This window comes from Crotalus tigris, unplaced genomic scaffold (genome assembly GCF_016545835.1).
Source record: "Crotalus tigris isolate CLP2741 ecotype Arizona unplaced genomic scaffold, ASM1654583v1 scf7180000017933.3771270, whole genome shotgun sequence".
Classification (NCBI taxonomy): Eukaryota; Metazoa; Chordata; class Lepidosauria; order Squamata; family Viperidae; genus Crotalus; species Crotalus tigris.
The window spans coordinates 2779344-2795135 of NW_024096726.1; the positions used below are offsets into that span (position 1 = coordinate 2779344).

Here is a 15792-nt window from a genome sequence, read left to right on the forward strand (position 1 = left end):
CAAGACAGGTGTGGCAAGTTTGGCTGACTTGGTCTAATGGGCAGGAAGGCAGAGCTAACCCATTGGTGGATTCTTCATCTCTGGTGCTGGAGAAATGGTGGCTATTGTTATGGTACCCTTTGCATAATAACAGAACTAATTAGGACATAGGGGTGTATGAATTTTTTTATGCCTTCAAATCAGATTTGACTCCTGGAGACTGCCTGGATAAATCCCTGCAATTTCCTTGGCAAGATTTTGGAAGTAGTTTGCCATTGTCTGCTTTCTAGGGCTGAGAAACAGTGTCTGGCTGAAGGTCATCCAACTGGTTTTGTGTCTAAAGCAGGACTAAAATTCACAATGTCCCAGTTTCAAACTTGGTGCCTACACCAAATAAGGACATGGATTGAAATTATAATTTATACACTATAATTACATAGATTAATGGTAATGTACTCAATGCACATTTGGTATTTGTCATCCTTTGCACAATCTATGTAAATACCAACCCTTTAAGTATTTATATTAAATATTTCTACAAGCATGGTGACATTTTTTCATTATATTCATTAATCAAACAGTAACAGTTTTAATTATCATGTTATTCTGCTTTGAAGGATAATACCTAAAGAGAACCCAAAAGTTATTAATATGACTCTGGGAAGCTTTAATTCAATGAAAATTTGATTGAATTATTCCTTCAACTTGAATCAACAACATAATTAAAAATATAACACTGTATCATTCAAATTATTTTAACAATTCAACAAAGTAAAATACTTTTCTGCATAATCAATGTACTTGTCAAGTCTCTTTCACAATTTCATTCAAATCTTGATTGACATGGGAAAAAATCTAGTAATTATCTACCATAATATAAACATAACTTCAATATGTTATACTCCTCATCTTCATTTTAACTCATTTTTAAAATAAAAGAACTGTAGCATTTTATAATACAGGTCTCGGTGACATTAAAAGCAAATATATCATTTTTCATATTGCCTGAATTAATTCAAGCTAACACTGAATGATTTGTTCACTTCACATAATTGAATGAAATCTCATTTGTAATAGAAGTAAACACTTTTGCTAATGAAAACTTTATCCACACATTGCAAGCTAATTGAAGAGGTTCTTTAAAATGTGAGGTGACTTTTAGTCAACTTTTCTATAACCTAACATTTTAATGACATATTTACACATAAAAGAATTCCATAGTGTCTGAAAACCCTTTTAAAAACTCAAAGCAAAATTACAAATACAGGTAGTCTTTGAATTACAACCAAATCTTTAGCAAAGTTACAACAGCACGGAAAGAAATGACTTACAACTGGTCCTTGCACATATGACCATCGCAGCATCGCCAAAGTCACGTGGTTACAGCAAATGATCATCATTTGCGACCTCCCCAGCTGGCTTCCAATAAGCATGGGGGGGACAGATTTGCTTAACGAGAATGCAATTCACTTTAACAGCTGCAGTGATTCACTTAACAACCATGGCAAAATATGTCACAAAATCATGCATGACTCATTTAACTGCCTTGCTTAGCAATGGAAATTCCGGTCCCAATTGAGGGGCGTCAGTCAAGGACTGTATTTATAAATTGTATTGCTCACCCAGCTGGGAAATTTAATTTCCACTAGCAATATAAAATATTTTCTGCATATTTCAATCCTGAAAATGATAAAGGAATGTTTTTCATTCGCATGTTTAGTATCAGAGAGACTGTGGAAAGAAAATACAAAAGTTTCTATAACTGAACATCATTCCAATACTCATAAGTGCAATGCAAAGACTATTCCAGAAGTATAATTATATAAAAGACTATTCTAGAAAAAATAATTATACAATTATTTAATTCATATTTAGTGTGGGGGAGGTGAAGGAGAAAATAAGGCAATAGTTCCATATTAAGTGAAGAAGGAATTTGCATACTATTTTAACACACAAAAGGCTACTTGAGTCTTTCATGACAAAGAGGATGCCATAAATTCCACACAGTTCCAATATTTTTGTTATTTTAAAGTGTATGTGCCTGAATTAGATTGCTTCAAACACACCCATTGTAACTGATTTACAAAGCACATCATTTAGCTTCCCTAGACACTGTGGAGTCAGACATGTAAGTTGCAAAAAGCACTAGTTTCAAAAGAAATTATGCATGACAAAATTTCATCGCAATCATGAAATCTAATGATTCAAAATGTTTTGGTTGCCTATGGCAAACAATTGCCCCTAGCTAATTGCTGCATTCTACTAATATCATATCACAACTGTTGGAGCCATAAATGGAACTGCTGCTGTGCAAATGAAAAAAGTGCTATCATGCTACATTGACAAATCTATCGATAACCTTACTGTATTAACAAATCAAACTGGGTAACATTTTGAACAGCCTCATAGGAGAAAAGGGATAAACATATGTTTTGGGAAAACACGTATGTAAGCACAAATTTTCATTAAACTATTATATTATTCAAGCAAAGGCAACAGAATAAAGCTGATTTTATCAAATTACTTAAATGACCAGGATTATTCATATTTGACTGATATGGCAAAAGTCCCTAAGTGTCAGCCTCACTAGGTACACCAGACCAACAAATCAACTCTACAGGAACTCAAAAATGATTATTTATTTTATTTTTTATTTTTATAATAACAAAACCTTGTAAGTTTGACTATGTTGTATGCCTTCCAACTTCTGGTAAGTCACAGAATTAGGGAGGTGTCTGGCTGAGCCTCTTCTGAATGTTACCTGGATGTTCTAGACTTAAATACTTTATCATCTTAGCAAAGGAAATTGCAAATCTTTGTCAAGGTAATCTTCCTTATTCTCTACAGCAGGAGTGGGCAATTAATATTCCCAGGGGGCCACATGAGAAACTGAAACATTGTGGAGGGCTGCCCCCACCCCCGCCTATGGTCTGGATAGGGAGAAAGAGCCAGATGTGGCCCACAAGCCATAAAATACCCATATCTGCTTTACACTTAAGTCAGTTATTATTTAATCAAGAAAAATGCATACATAAATTGACACTCCTATGTCTTCATTAACACTTCCAAATAAATATTAAAAGAATTCACTGTTACTGAAATAGCTTTGTATTGCCAATGCACGTAGAACAATAATTCAGCTTTTGAAACTGATTGTGGTATAATGGCCATTATAATTAACGTAACGTATGGATAATTAGATCTTTTAGAAATTCTGAACAATTTTATAAGATGTAAATTATTCTCATTTTATGCGTCTAAGGAATGGTTCTAATCAATAAACTATGTACAACTGATGTCTAACACTTTGTAATAGCAATTATATAAGCTACATTCAAATGCGTAAGTACTGATAGCAACCTGTACAGGCGTACAGGTTTAAGACGTTTAAAGAACACAAAGGCCCGCATGTAATTGCCCGATTTACAATGTAGACAAAAATGAAAAAAAGTTATCAGTCTCATAATTGCTACATTTATAATACTGACAATATTATAACTCAGTATTATAACAGGTGCAGGAATTATTTCTATTCAAAGATCTGAAAATTTATTGCATTTGGGATTATAAAGCATCTGTGAGAATAGTCATGACCATCAAACCAATTTTTAACTCACTGATTATATGCCTTCAACTCATTGTCAACTATGAGATGTTTTTCATTAGGATCTGTACCTAACCTGGTCCTTCAGGTCTTCCAATGATGTACCTATCATCATAATAACTGAGTCTATCCCCCTTGCTGTTCGTCATCCTCCTCTTCTTTTTCCTTACACCTTTTTCAGCATTCCCTTCTCCAGAAAGCTAGGTTTTCCATAATCTGTCAAAGTAAGATAATTTTTGGTCATTTGTGCCTTGAGTAAGACCTCTGTGATTGCGCTGCTTGATGATTCATTGGTTTTTTTCTTTGGCTGTCCATGACAATTTCGGGAGACTTCATCAACACTAAAATTCAGAAGAGTCAATATTCTTTCTGTCCTATTTCTTCAAATTCCAGCTTTTGCTTACCTAGAGCAGGGGTCCCCAACCCCCAGTCTGTGGACCAGTACCGGGCCATGGCATGTAGCAACCGGTCCATACAAACAAGCAAAGGCAGCACACAAAACCACACACCAGTCCCTGGTGCCCAAAAAGTTGGGGACCTCTGCCCTAAAGTGTCACGGGGAATACCACTGCTTTCACTGCTTGCACTATTCTGATATTTTTGACCTCTAAACTGGCTCAAATAACTATTGTCAATAAACCTGGATAAACTCTCCCCATCTCTAATAAAAAGTTCACATACAAAATCTATGACGTAGTTCAGATTCTCTCAAACAGAACTTGTTCCCAGGCCAGATTTAAAGGATGGGATTTTTTTAGCAATCAATGAAGCACAACAACGTGGGATTATGGCAACTGACAGAACACATTTTCTGCTACAGATATGCCAGATACTTCACAAGCCCTACAGGTATATTATGTAGACATTCATTTGGCATCAGCCAAAAGATGGCCTTCTCTGCTCCAACATTTACTACCATGGACAATCTGCTCTTAAAGCAAACACCACATTACAATTTAGAATGACATTCATCTTAGCATCAGAAAATACATGATTGTTTTGATGTTTTATATCATGTTGTATTACAGGGTCCCCAACCTGTGGACCGTGCCCCACTAGTGGGCCATGAGGAGATTGCAACCAGGTTGCGGAAATGGCTGGTGAATGCACGCATCTCACTTGTGTGAGCAGCGGGCAAGCATGCTCCATTTCCATGAGTGGCAGGCGCATGTGTACGCCGCTCATGCAAATGGAGCTGTGTGCTCATGCATGGACTTGCTGGCTGCTCACGCAAAACCATCTTCTTCCCCCCACCCACAAATCCAGGAATGTTGGTGAACTCTGTAACATTACATTTGATTCTGTGCTTTATCCCACTTCATTTTTATGTATTTTTTAAAACTGTTCATTGTCTACAAATATTTTAGCTGACAGTAAATCAACAATATGCAGCATATAGGTAGTTCTCATTTAGTAACTACAATTGGGACTGGCAGCTGCATCATTAAGTGAAATCGTCAATAAATGGAAAATCACAAAATTGTGCTTTCTTTTTCTCTACTTCCCACCCTTTAGAATGCTCATTCAAATTCTGGGATAATAAGCAAGCAGGGAATTGTTTCCATTTATATTCATTGGAGAGGAAAGGATTACTAAGAGGTAAGTAGGCATACAATAAGGAATACATATTGAAAGGAATGCAGTAGACTAGCAGCTCAAGCACGCTCAAAGCTGGCAGCCACAAGCTCACTTGTAAACAGCCCGGTGTATTTCCCATTGTGGGCCTGCCTTCTCTCTTGAAATCCCTTCTTCTCCAATATCTCTACTCTGTCAGTCGAGAGGAGAACACACACACATACAAAAAAAGCCATGCATAGGAGAGACTGCCTACAGTTAGGCAAATTATTTATTTAACTTGGATTTTTCCTCCCCCCCCCTTTTGTTTATTTAGACAATCTCTCCATTCTTTGTTGGGGGGAGAAAAGCCACATTAATTTCAATGTGTATTTCCCATTGCATACCTGCTTACCCTCTTGTAACCCCTTTCTCTCTACAGGGAAGGAATAAAAACAACAGCTCAGACACAGGATAATTCATATTGACTATAATGGTGATCATGTGACTGAGGGGCACTAAGGTCATAAATGGTAGTCATTAGTGTTTGTTCAGCAACTATTTAAAGTTATGATAGAGATAAATGCTACTTACAATTGGTCTGCAAAGTTTTGACTGTTGCAACTCCCGTGGTCACATGATCAAAATTCAGGTGCTTGGTAGTCCACCTGCATTTAGTACTGCAGGGTACATTTCTGCTTTCCCCCCACTTGCCTATCTCCTCCCTTGACTACTCTTCTGGTCGCCCTTGGTTCTGTTGCCTTTTCTGTCCTGCACTCCAATGTTCCTGCTATCCCTAACATTCTGGCTCTCTAGTAGCTGCTTTGTGAATGGACAGCTGTGCCTTGTCAGCAGTGAGAGGAAGAAGACAACAAAGGTAAAGGGGGTGACAGATGTGGCCAAGGTATGAGATAGAGTACAAAGGGCCAAGTGCAGGATAGAGTGCAAGGTGATGGGGCAGTGGAGGGTAGAGTAGCCAAAAGGATAAAGATGGGGGGGGAGAGATAGGAAAATGAGGGGAATTGAAGTGGAGACTAGAGAGGCAGGGCAGGAGAAGTGTGAGGTTCTGGCCTAATAACAACAACTAGGACAGGGGTAGGCAACCCATAACACTCAAAGAGCCACTTGGACCCGTTTCCCACCGAAAACAAAACACTGGGAGCCGCAAAACCTTTTTGATATCTAAAATGAAGATAACACTGCATATATCCTTTTTTACCTTTATTATAGGTGTGTGTGTGTGTGTGTGTGTGTGTGTGTATATATATATATATACATACACACACAGGTAAAAAAGGATATATGCAGTGTTATCTTCATTTTAGATGTCAAAAGGGTCTCTCTCTGTCTCCCTTTCTCCCTCTATCTGCCCTTGGTCTGCCAATCCTCTTCCCCCACTCTCTTTCTTTCTCTCTCTCTCTCCCTACCTCTCTCTCTCTTTCTCTTTCTCTCTCCCCCTCTCTCCTATCTGTGGCTCACCTGGCAAGCTGGCTTCAAGCCGTTCTCCAACAAGCTCAGGGGTAGGCAGCCTCGGCTCTTTTATGACTCATGGACTTCAACTCCCAGATTCCTGAGTCAGCATAGCTGGGCTAGCTAGCTCTCTCCTGCCCTTCCTGCTTCCTGCAGAGACGCAGCAAAGGGAGGAGCTCCGCCCAATAAGCTTTTCAGTTCCTCGGAGAACACTGTGAGTGCACTCTTATATATAGAGAGAGAGGGGGGGGGAGAGAGGCGCAATTGCCTCTCTCTGTCTCTCTCTGCAAATGGCAGAGGAGGCTGGGAGCCACAGGGGAAGGCTCAAAGAGCCACATGCGGCTCCAGAGCCACAGGTTGCCGACCTGTGAACTAGGACTACTGAAACCGATGTTGCTAAGCAATGCAGTCATGTGATGTTTCACCTAATGACATCACTTAGCCACCAAAATTCTGGTCCCAATTAGGTTATTAAACAAGGACTATCTGTAAAGTTGTCTTTTTATACATAATATAAATATGTAAGTATGCATTAGAAATGTTTGTTTACAAAGCACCTCTCAATATAAAGCTATTACTTTTCTTGGGATTGGATAACTGTCCAGAGCTTCAATATGATCTCATAAAAAGACATTTGGTTTAAGGTGACAGGTATTACATGTATGCCCATGCTCACACCCACACTAAAATACTTTGTTCCCTTCCCCATCCAAAGTACTACTTACTATAAAAATAATCCTAACCTCAACAATTTACTTACTTTGAAATCTGTAAATCAGTTTGGGATTGTTTGCAAGGATAATATACAAATAATTTAATATAAAACTATCACATTTTGAAAGATTATATCAGCATTAGGCTAATACATGTTACAAATTAAGTTGTGTCAACAAACAAAACGTAATAGCGTAAGTTCCATCCTTTCTGTAATATTCGAAAAAATGTTGTGTAGATGATAAACTCACACATTTACACTACTGTGATTCAGTACAGTCCCATGAAGCAGCCCTAATATGACTGGAATTTTGTTTCTTACAAGCACAACCAGGAAAGAGGTGACAAAATTCAGTACAGTTAAGTCATCAGGTGTTGCTTAAATACTCAACAAGAGAATATTTATTTGCACAAGAGAGTGAAAGGGCTTCTAGATATACCACCTGTAATTGGAACTTTTCACTGCCAAATAATTAAATATGATAACAAAATTGTCAACTTGATCCTAAAAATCTATAGGTAGCACAATATTGCCTGATTTTACAGTACCTAAATTGCTATGAAAAATAACTATGACTGAATTCATCAGTTTCATCGATTTAATATTTATTCTGTAAACATTTCCTGAAATAAAGATGCTTTATTTTGAAAGCAAGTTGTAAATCTTACTATACAACTTTTAACTGCTGGATTTCCTCTTAGAATATAAATTAAAGAATTAGGTTATTTCTGGCTCGGCTTCAATTATTAATTTAAAAAACAGGTGTCCATCCAATGAAAAGACCAGCACCATACCATTAACATTTCAGAACAGATTTTTTTTCATGAAATATGAAGTAGAAATTGATCCTGAAATATAGACATACAACATTGTTGTGGTTTCTAAACCAACCAGTCAAACATACTATTATCTCAAACAAGTAGCAAAGGAGCATTACACTTTCATTTTAAAATAAAATCAGAGATATACAGGCTGCATAAGACTACATAAATCAATGTAAATTGCAATAATGAAAAAGGAAACCAATACTCTCTACTTTCTTCTATTTCCTACATTTCTGGCAAGATGCCAAACAAAATTCCGCTACTTCCGACATGATTTTAGAGTCTTGATTTGCCAAGTAAACAGCTTTCATAAAATCATTATGAGCATCTAGGATTTTTCTATTAAGGAAGCAATCCCATTTTCTTTTTTTAATCAGCTGATTATGCGACAAAGATACTGAAAATTCACTGTTAGACTTCAATAGCGGAAAATCTAATTTGCCCCCAAATATACTACAATTATTACCATATTAATATAATATACACACTAAGTCTAATTAAATATCAAGAAAAATCTAGTAAAATTTAAATACATGTGTGATTTAGTAAGATGATTTTCAACTTAAAGAAATTGCCTTGAAATTGTTCTCAAAGGAACAAGCCATATGGAAATATATCTTAGGAGCTATAATTAGTGATGTTATTTTCATTGAACTTTAACTTTGCAGATATTAGTCTCACACTCATGAATATGATATTACTTAAAATGCTAGTATTTCTAAAGAAGTATAGAACTAGACAGATACTAAGTAGCTTTATTAAAATAAAACTATAGTAAGAATAGGATTTTAAAAACAAATATTAAAAAGTGTCAATCATATCAGAATCAGAAACATTCTTCCCCTCCTGAACAAACATTTTATCTTAGGAATCTAGACATTTCAGGGAGGTAGAGCATTCTTGACATAACTTCACAGAACCAGTCATTGGCCTGTGACTAACAGTAATACATGATATAATCTCTTAAGAGTCTTTTAACACTGAAACAATCAGTAGGCATGGGTGTACAGTAAGCTGTTATGTGATTTCCAAAATGCATGTAATTGCAATGAATATTTACAGGGTTAGTGGAAACAATGGCTGATATCCAAAAAGCCAGGGAGGCTTTCTCAAATACTCCATTCTAAGTGCAACCTTGACGCCCCATAAAAAGCTGTCCCAAATGTCACCAGAGGGAGGGAGGGAGGGAGAGAGAGAGAGAGGGAGAGAGAGAGAGAAGAAACACTGATACTGAGAGAAAATGAGCTTAATTTAAGAAAATCTATGATAGTTAAATTTACATATTTAGAACTGTTACCTAAGTATCTGATGTATGTTATTAAGCAACAATCCTGCTTTATTAGGATTCAGTGAAGAAAAACTACATCAACTAATTTCTTACATAGTTTGACTATATTATTTACATATCTTTGTTCTCTGAAAAGAAATGATGCTATTAAATGACAACAATTTTGAAAGTTACATTATCTTTGTCTTAAATAATAAACAATTATCATGCATCAAATTATACTTCATCTTCTTTGCTGTAAATTATTTTTTAAAAAAATGATCTTTTGAAGATAAAGATAAAAACTTAAGCAATTTAGTGTACCCAATTATATTTTCTATGCAATGTAGCATTGTAAGTTCTTAAAAATATCACATTGCAGAAATAAGATAAATGAATTATAACTTGAATGCTAAGTATAAAAAAATTCCTATTTAATTTTATACCCATTTTCCTTAGTATCTACAAATAAATTTAGAATTTAATAGTTTCATATATATCTGTAATAATTTATTAGCCTTATTTACAGCATATGTCATATAAAGCCTTATCAAAAACAAACTTTCTTTTAACATTTCTTGGAATGTGTTTACAAGGACATTTCATCAAGAAACATAATTCAAAATGGTCACTTTTGTTTATGCTTTATAACTATTCTATGTTTAGAAACAAAAAGGAAATTGTTTATACCTTTACATTTCTATTTTGCATTCACTAATCAGCATGGAAAGTTTTATTATCAGCTTCTCCACTGAAAAAGAGGAACTCATTTGATCAAGAGCTTATTCAGATCTCTCTCTCTCTCTCTCTCTCTCTCTCTCTCTCTCTGTTTCATTTCTCAGCTTTTAGAATTAGTTTGTCTATAGTCCATATTTGTAACTTCTGTATGATTTGAAACATATTCATTAAACTGTACTTAACGAAGCATCTTCATTAAGTAACACATTTTCTGAAAACCTTGATCTACAATTTCCAAACAAAAATTTACACTACCTTTTGTTGTCTTCTGCTATTCTTCATACATTACCAAGAACTGAAAAAATAAATTTCAGCTCTATGAAAATCAATACAGAAGCATGCATTTTTATAAACATTAGGAAGCCAAAATTATCTAGCTTTATAGTGCGATGAATACCCAGAGTAGGTCAAACCAATTAACTAAGATAACATACCACCGAGAATAACATACAGTAAATCTCTCGTAACACAGTAATAACTAGTAGGATACTTAAATATTTAAACACAGTCCCAGGCCTATTCATATAGAACTTTTATCAAACGGATCTAGCAATTAAGATGTGCTACTTTTATCGATGTAGATATGTTTACCTAAACTGGGCTCTGTGTGCGTAATGGTTTTGCAAGAGAAAAGCAAATAACTTTTCATTTCTGCAGCACCACTAAACTGGCTGAACAAACCTAACAAGAATCTCTTTGCCTTTCAGTTTTAAAGGCCGCATTTTTTTTAAAACCTAACATTTCCGGATTGAACAAGGTCTCTTCTTCCCTAAACACGGAGAGACGGGACTAATGGGTAAGCCGTTCCAGGCAAGGAAAGTTTCCTGGATTCTGCTTACCTAGCTAACTATGCTCGGCTCTCCCAGCACTAAAAGGCAAGGAGCGGTCCGGGGTCGCCCAGGAGCGCGGCCCTTTTGGATCACCCCCCCTCTTAACAGTGAAGCCGGAACTGAGCACCACCTCGCAGTTCCACGGTGAGGCTTAGAAGGTGGATTAGAAGCCCCAGTTGTGTGAAACGACGAGAACGAGAAACCTGCTTCTCTTCTCTCCACCCAACGAAGTTCAAGCTGTGCCAGGCCGTCCGCAGAGCACCCCCCCCCCGCCGTCCAAGACACGCTTCCCTCGCCCACTCCACGACCAGGCGGCTCGGAAGGCAGAGCCCTTGCCCCGCCCGGCCAGGCCTCGAAAAGCAAAAGGAGCGAAGGGTGCTCCCTAAGATGCCTCCTCCCCAGGCTCCGCTCCGCACTGGGCTTGGTCAGCTGCGGCCCGCAAGGCCCGAGCAGACCCAGCGCAACCTACCTTCTTCCTCTGGCGAAGAGGCGTCGGGCGGCCTCGGCCTGCTGTCGTTGGAGGGTCGGCTCGCTTTCAGACGAGGCCCCAGCCGACTAGTTGTCGGCCTCGCTGGCCCCTCCCTCGCCCCGCGGTCCTGGCTGTGCAGCGACCCGACCCCCTCTCCGCTCTTCTTTTCCCTTCTCTTCCCTTACCAGCCCGGCGGCGGATACTAACGATTGACGAGCAGTGGCGGGAAGGGAAAGGAAGCTCGAGCCCTGGTTGGAACGCGAGCTCGCTGCTTCCCTCTGCGGCGCGGAGGGATCAGAGCTGCTAGTGCCGCCCAGGCGCTCTTCACCGCCCGCCGGCATTCTGCAGAATTCAATGGCAAGCCGGTAGGGAATGCCGCTGGACCTGGGCAAAGTCCGCGGTGGCCTTTCTTCGGTATCGCCAGTCACAGTCTGACCTGTTATTAAAGTGTTTTTCAATATTATCGAGATATTTAGCAACTGTGCACTATTTAACCCTGCTTCGTTTTCTGGATGTGCACAACATCCTGCACCATAAATTATTGTATAGTCCGAGCTTTTACAGCAAGCTAGGTTAAAATAGGATGGGCTAGTTTGTTCGTTGGTATGTCAGGCGAACATAACCATAACACACCAAGATTGCAGAAAGAAGAAATGTAAGCTTTCTCCCATCTCACATATAATTAGGTTGTGACCATGGCCAAGCTTAATTTAACTGTGGTTTACAGAATTAATGCAATCGTATGCGTTTATACAATAGTAATAGTAATAGTAATAGTAGTAAAGTTGGAAGGGACCTTGGAGGTCATCTAGTCCAACCCCCTGCTCGGGCAGGAAACCCTACGCTATTTCGGACTAATGGCTGTCCAGTCTCTTCTTAAAAACTTCCAGTGTTGGAGCATTTACTGCTTCTGGAGGCAAGCTGTTCCACTGATTAATTGTTCTCACTGTCAGGAAGTTTCTCCTTAGTTCTAGGTTGCTTCTCTCCTTGATTAGTTTCCACCCGTTGCTTCTTGTCCTGCCTTCAGGTGCTTTGGAAAATAGCTTAATTCCCTCTTCTTTATGGCAGCCCCTGAGATATTGGAATACTGCTATCATGTCCCCCCTTGTCCTTCTCTTCGTTAAACTAGACATACCCAATTCTCGCAACCGTTCCTTATATGTTTTAGCCTCCAGTCCCCTAATCATCTTTGTTGCTCTTCTCTGTACTCTTTCTAGAGTCTCAACATCTTTTTTACATCGTGGTGACCAAAACTGGATGCAGTATTCCAAGTGTGGCCTTACCAAGGCATTGAAGAGTGGTATTAATACTTCACGTGATCTTGATTCTATCCCTCTGTTAATGCAGCCTAGCACTGTGTTGGCCTTTTTGGCAGCTGCAGCACACTGCTGGCTCATATTTAGTGATTGTCTACTAGGACTCCGAGGTCCCTCTCACAGTTACTACTATTGAGCATGGTGCCACCTATGCTGTACTTGTGCATTTGGTTTTTCTTGCCTAAATGTAGAACCTTGCTTTTTTCACCATTGAATTTCATTTTGTTAGTTAGTGCCCAGTGTTCAAGTCTGTCCAGATCCTTCTGTATCTGAAGCCTGTCTTCTGGAGTGTTGGCTATTCCTGCCAGCTTGGTGTCATCTGCAAATTTGATGAGTTCCCCATCTATCCCTTCATCCAAATCGTTGATGAAGATGTTGAAGAGTACTGGGCCCAGAACAGAGCCCTGGGGCACCCCACTACACACTTCCCTCCATATAGATGCAGTTCCATTGAGGACCACTCGCTGAGTACGGCCGGTCAGCCAGCTACGGATCCATCTGGTGGTGGTTCTGTCTACCCCACATTTTTCTATCTTGTCAAGTAGTAGGTTGTGATCTACTTTATCAAATGCCTTACTGAAGTCCAAGTAAATTATGTCCACAGCATTCCTCTGATCCACTAATTTTGTCACTTGGTCAAAGAATGCAATAAGATTTGTCTGGCATGATCTATTTTTGACAAACCCATGTTGGCTTTTAGTAATGACTTTGTTTGCCTCTAGGTGTTCGTTGATTCGTTGTTTGATTATCTTTTCCAGGATCTTCCCAGGTATTGAGGTCAGGCTGATAGGTCTGTAATTTCCTGGATCCATTTTTTTTCCTTTTTGAGGATGGGAACTACATCAGCTCTTTTCCAGTCCTCTGGTAGTTCCCCTGTGTTCCAGGATCTTTGAAAAATATAGTTCAGTGGCTCCGATATCACATCTGCCAGTTCCTTGAGAACTCTGGGGTGTAATCCGTCTGGTCCTGGCGATTTGAACTCATCTAGGCTGGACAGGTGCTCACTAACGATTTTCTTGCCTATCTTAACTTGTGTTTCTGTTTTGTTTTTTGTGGCACTATTTTTGATAGGTTGGTCTGTTTTTTCCCTTTGTGTAAAGACAGATGCAAAAAATGAGTTAAATAGTTCTGCTTTCTCCCTGTTGCTTGTCACCTTCTTGCCACTTCCACCCACTAATGGACCAATCATTTCCTTCACTTTTTTCTTGTTTTTTACATGTTGAAAGAAGCTTTTTTTGTTATTTTTGACTTTGGTCGCAAGCCTTAGTTCATTTTGAGCCTTGGCTTTCTTCACTTCATCTTTGCAGGCTCGGGCTATTTGCTGATATTCTGACTTAGTTATGTTCCCCTCTTTCCACTTTCTATACTTGTCCTTTTTATCTTTCAATTTGTCAGAGAGTTCTTTATGCAGCCATGCTGGTTTCTTTTGAGAGCTGTTATTTTTCCTCTTTGTTGGTATTGTGCTAGACTGTGCTTTTATTATCTCATTTTCAAAATTTCCCAAGCTTCTTGAGTTGTTTTCCCCTTGAGGATTCTCATCCATGGAATCCTTCCCAAGCCCTTCTCCTAAGTTTATTGAAATTAGCTCTCTTGAAGTCCAAGACTCTAGTTTGACTGTGTTCTATTGGTTGTGCTTCTATAATTAAATTCTAATTTGCTTGATCACTTCCTCCCAGGGTTCCTATGGCTCCAACACCGTCTATAATTTCATCTCTGTTAGTGAGAATTAGATCCAAAATGGCTAATCCCCTAGTTCCATTCTCTACTTTTTGGGAGACAAAGTTGTCTGCTAGGTTTGCCAGGAACCTGTTTGATCTTCCACTTGGTGCGGAGTTTGTCTCCCAGTTGATGTCAGGGTAGTTAAAGTCCCCCATTACTATTGTGCTGTGCTTCCTACTACCTTAGTTAGCTGACTAGCAAAAGTTCATCTATTTCCTCTGTTTGGTTGGGTGGTCTGTAGTATACACCTATGGCAATGTCATTTCCCCCCCCTTTTATATTGACCAAATTGCATTCAAGACAGTTTTTAGCATTGTTGTACTCTATTTCTGTGAAGATGTAGTTATTTCTTATATAGAGAGCAACTCCACCTCCTCTTTTATTTGGTCTGTTTCTTTTAAATAATTTAAATCCCTCTAGCTGTGGGTTCCATGTGTGAGTTTCATCCCACCATGTTTCCGTAATGGCAACAATATCGTATCTGCCCTCATTAACCTGAATTTCTAGTTCACCCTGTTTGCTGTTCATACTTTGTGCATTGGTGTATAAACAGTTGAGTCCTTTGTGGGTGGCCCTGTGTTTCCTTTCTACATAACCTGTGTGGTGCCTGAGTTCCCCTATTGTCTTACCACCTATTTGGTTAGTGCACTTTATGTGGCACTCGCTATTAAAGGCTTCATTTTGATTGGTAGCAAGGTTGGTATTCTTGTCCACACACACATCTGTGCTACATGGACTGATAGCCCTATAGTTTTTAAATTGCCGGGGACAGGGTTGTTCCGTATCAATTAACTCCCTGTCCCCGCTGTTTAGTTTAAATTTCCCTCCAGAAAATCTGTGAATTTATAGCCGAGTAACTCAGTCCCTTTTTTTGATGGATGCAAACCATCTCTTTTGTACATCTTTTGATTGGACCAGCTACTGACATCGTGACTAATATATCCAAAGCCTTCCCCTTTACACCATGTACACCAGTACACAATACTGAGCCATAGACTCAGCAATCACATAACGTGCTCAGAAAACTGTATTTGACTAGTTTACAATTTAGTATGGTGCAAGTCAATATTTAATAAATATTTGTGGAAGTGGGTCACTGGGACTTCAGGAGGAAAAAAGTTAAACTTTAATTGCATCCCTTTTGTATGATTGCTGTTTTTTGCTGATTGACTCAGGCAGTACAAGGTGGGGTTTCAAAGGTGCACTTTTGAAGTTTTCTTTGCTTCTGAAGGTGAGGTTTTTTCCTTTTCACCTGGGTGGCAAGCTTGCAAAAAGCACCTTGAGGTACATGTAGCTTACAAACTCAA

General features: G+C 38.7%; 1 protein-coding gene across 3 annotated transcripts in view; it reads right to left on the minus strand.

The window, feature by feature from the left end:
* The window catches only part of CAB39 (calcium binding protein 39), a 53302-nt gene that overhangs the window by 33988 nt on the left and 3522 nt on the right, over positions 1-15792 (minus strand). The window contains exons 1-2 of one of the 3 annotated variants that reach the window (XM_039344653.1): positions 11451-11690; positions 10407-10446 (exon numbers count right to left, since the gene is read on the minus strand). The exons of 1 other annotated variant lie outside the window; for it this stretch is intronic. The gene's annotated coding sequence lies outside the window, so the exon portion shown is untranslated. Of the gene's footprint in view, positions 1-10406; positions 10447-11450; positions 11691-15792 lie in introns of those variants that run through there. One more of the 3 variants, XM_039344652.1, reaches the window with a different exon arrangement.